Here is a 3,457-nt window from a genome sequence, read left to right on the forward strand (position 1 = left end):
CTTGCCTATTGCTGGGCTGGTTGTTTTGTCACGGTCCGATTAGTACAAGGTGAGTGAGTAAGACGAGGCCCCCGAAGCGTAATGTAGAGCTATACTGCTCTTGTTTTTCCTTCCGCCCTGCTTAGGAGAACTTTGTCTAGAACCCACTTTAGCTAGCTTTCAAGGATACCATTACAGATGAGTGAAGCGAGTATACCGTTTCTGGAGCTCCCGAGGTAGCGCGGTAGCGGAAGCCCTTTCCAGTTCAAGCAGTTCCAATTCATATTCTGCTTCACCGCTTACAGCACACTCTATTGGTTCGCCTTGTGGTGCCTTTCGATCAAGATCTACTTTGGTTGATGCACTTTCTTCTACAGCGCGTTATTCGCATCGAAGTTAGCCAGGTTCCTACCGCTTCTTGATATTATGGATATTGCAATCCCTGAACGTCAGTGCTTCTACAACCAATGGATACTATTTAACATAAATAATAAGTAGAAATGGACAAACGAGTGTGGCTACACAGAGTGAGGAAAAAAACATGGTGGTACCAACATTGTGTATCACTCACTATGCTTTATGTAATATGGCTTAAGCAATGGTAAAATGGGAGTCCTGAGCAAAGCACATCTGATCGATATGAATGAAAGATACATCCGTCTTTTCTTCTCCTTTTAAGGTTAGGTATCCGCTCGTTAGTCCAGCGCCGCATAAATACTGACTTTAAAAGGGGCGACTCCTGCTTGTGCTTAAGTTGTTTCAAGCTTGTAAAGACTCGCGATTGGAAGATTGACCTGGTTTTCTTTCAGCTGAAACTCTACCTAATGGTTCAGATTCCCCGGGTCCATGGGTCCATGGCCGCTTAGCTTAGATAGCCTTGTTAGAGACATGAATGCGGGGTTCGGTTTCCAATTGATTTGTATTCACCGGGACCCCCCCTTATTGGATTTTCTCCACTTTTATAGTTGCTGTGGAAAGAATGTTGAGCAAATGAGTTTAAGGGATGGTTTTCTGTTTACTTTTTTTCAGCCTACGTCGTCTCTCTTCCAGAACCTCACACTCATCAGTGTCTGAAGTTTCATGATGAATATTGGTTTCACATTTTATTGCTTACGTGAGGAAATATCAATTTGGAACTCGAATTTGTATTTGAGTTATGATGAGGAGTGAGGTAGATTCGCATTGTTGAAGAAAGCGAAGAAAAAGGATGCTGCTATGGCTTGCTTGTGGCTCTTTCTTCTATTGGCTAGTCTCAGGCATGATAGTTTCAATTTCTTGTGGAAAGCAAGTGCGGCTCAGTCATAAGTGTTAGTAATAGCATGAAGTAAGTTGTCGGTAGCCGGCATTAGGTAAAAGGAAAAGCTTCTCAAAAGCATCCAGAAATATCATAGAATGGTGATCGAGATCACCTTCACGGGAATCATCCTTTGCAAATTGGGGGAAGGGAACCAATCAAGTCACCAAGAAGTTCCCGAAACTTGGTTTAGTATTAAGGTTCTTCTCTTCCAGCGTTTAGTATTCAAGTTCTTCTCTTCCATCCCCCCGGCCCCTCTTTGATAAGGAAAGTTTTCATTTCTCAAATAAAAAATGACAAATATGGTTCGATGGCTCTTCTCCACTAGCAGGTTTACTGCTTTCTATTTGCACCTTTGTATTAAGTTTCCTTATATATATACGATTTTTTATTATTTTCTATTTGTCTATATTTATTTATTTGTCGTTTTATTTCTATTATTCTTCTCCCAATTTGCAATCTTTTCGGAGCCTCCTTCCTTATTACTCTTCCTCCAGAGATCCAGGATCCCCAAGCTCTAGCTCATTTAGCAGGGCTAAACTTCTATCTGAGCCTTTACGAGCAGGATCCTGGATGGGTTACGTTCATTCAGAACGAGCTTAATCACAATACCCCTCTGGAGGACATACCTGGACGGCTTAAGCTCTTCCTAATGGAAGAAAAGTTGTCTAGTATGCGACAAGATGTCATTCAAGAATTTGTGGCGCTTTATCAAAGAATAGGGCCTTATCTACCGATCGAGCCCTACTTGGTTGATGAAGCGCTTCGTTCCTATCTGGACCATATTCACGCAACTGATTCTTTCACTGTTCTCCAAGCGTCTTATCAAGATCTGCGGGAGAATGAAGGAGGATCTGTTTTCTTTAGAGATTTTGTTTCACAACCGGGATCTCCTTGAGGCGGAAAGCTCCGCAAGGAGGTGCCTGGAAGTGGAACAGAGGATCCGATGGGAAGAAATCCCCAAGAGCAAGGCAAGTCTCGAAAGAGCTGAGCACGAGCATGCTCTCGACTTGTTTAAGTCGGAGGATCTTAGAAGGGAATTAGAAACAAAAAAAGCGGGGTAGCTTAGTAATTCTGATTCTTTTCTCTTCCAGCCCCTGGGCGGGCCCCTCTTTCTTTTCTCTTCCAGCCCCCCGGCCCCTCTTTGATAAGGAAAGTTTTCATTTCTCAAATAAAAAATGACAAATATGGTTCGATGGCTCTTCTCTACTAACCACAAGGATATTGGGACTCTCTATTTCATCTTCGGTGCCATTGCAGGAGTGATGGGCACATGCTTCTCCGTACTGATTCGTATGGAATTAGCCCGACCCGGCGATCAAATTCTTGCTGGGAATCATCAACTTTATAATGTTTTAATAATGGCTCATGCTTTTTTAATGATATTTTTTATGGTTATGCCGGTGATGATAGGTGGATTTGGTAATTGGTTTGTTCCGATTCTGATAGGTGCACCTGACATGGCATTTCCACGATTAAATAATATATCATTCTGGTTGTTGCCACCAAGTCTCTTTCTCCTATTAAGCTCAGCCTTAGTAGAAGTGGGCAGCGGCACTGGGTGGACAGTCTATCCGCCCTTAAGTGGTATTACCAGTCATTCTGGAGGAGCAGTTGATTTAGCAATTTTTAGTCTTCATCTATCGGGCATTTCATCAATTTTAGGTTCTATCAATTTTATAACAACTATCTTCAACATGCGTGGACCTAGAATGACTATGCATAGATTACCACTTTTTGTGTGGTCCGTTCTAGTGACAGCATTCCTACTTTTATTATCACTTCCGGTACTGGCGGGTGCAATTACAATGTTATTAACCGATTGAAACTTTAATACAACCTTTTTTGATCCTGTAGGAGGGGGAGACCCAATATTATACCAGCATCTCTTTTGGTTCTTCGGTCATCCAGAGGTGTATATTCTCATTCTTCCTGGATTTGGTATTATTAGTCATATCGTATCGACCTTTTCAAGAAAACCGGTCTTCGGGTATCTAGGCATGGCTTATGCCATGATAAGTATAGGTGTTCTTGGATTTCTAGTTTGGGCTCATCATATGTTTACTGTGGGCTTAGACGTTGATACGCGTGCCTACTTCACCGCAGCTACCATGATCATAGCTATGCCCACAGGAATCAAAATCTTTAGTTGGATTGCTACCATGTGGGGAGGTCCGATACAAT

The 3,457-nt window shown here is 42.3% G+C and overlaps 1 pseudogene; it reads left to right on the forward strand.

The window, feature by feature from the left end:
• The first annotated feature begins 1,566 nt into the window (after positions 1-1,566).
• Positions 1,567-2,337, forward strand: LOC119271169 (annotated as a pseudogene).
• Positions 2,338-3,457: the final 1,120 nt, after the last annotated feature.

Source organism: Triticum dicoccoides, chromosome 3A, assembly GCF_002162155.2.
Source record: "Triticum dicoccoides isolate Atlit2015 ecotype Zavitan chromosome 3A, WEW_v2.0, whole genome shotgun sequence".
NCBI lineage: Eukaryota > Viridiplantae > Streptophyta > Magnoliopsida > Poales > Poaceae > Triticum > Triticum dicoccoides.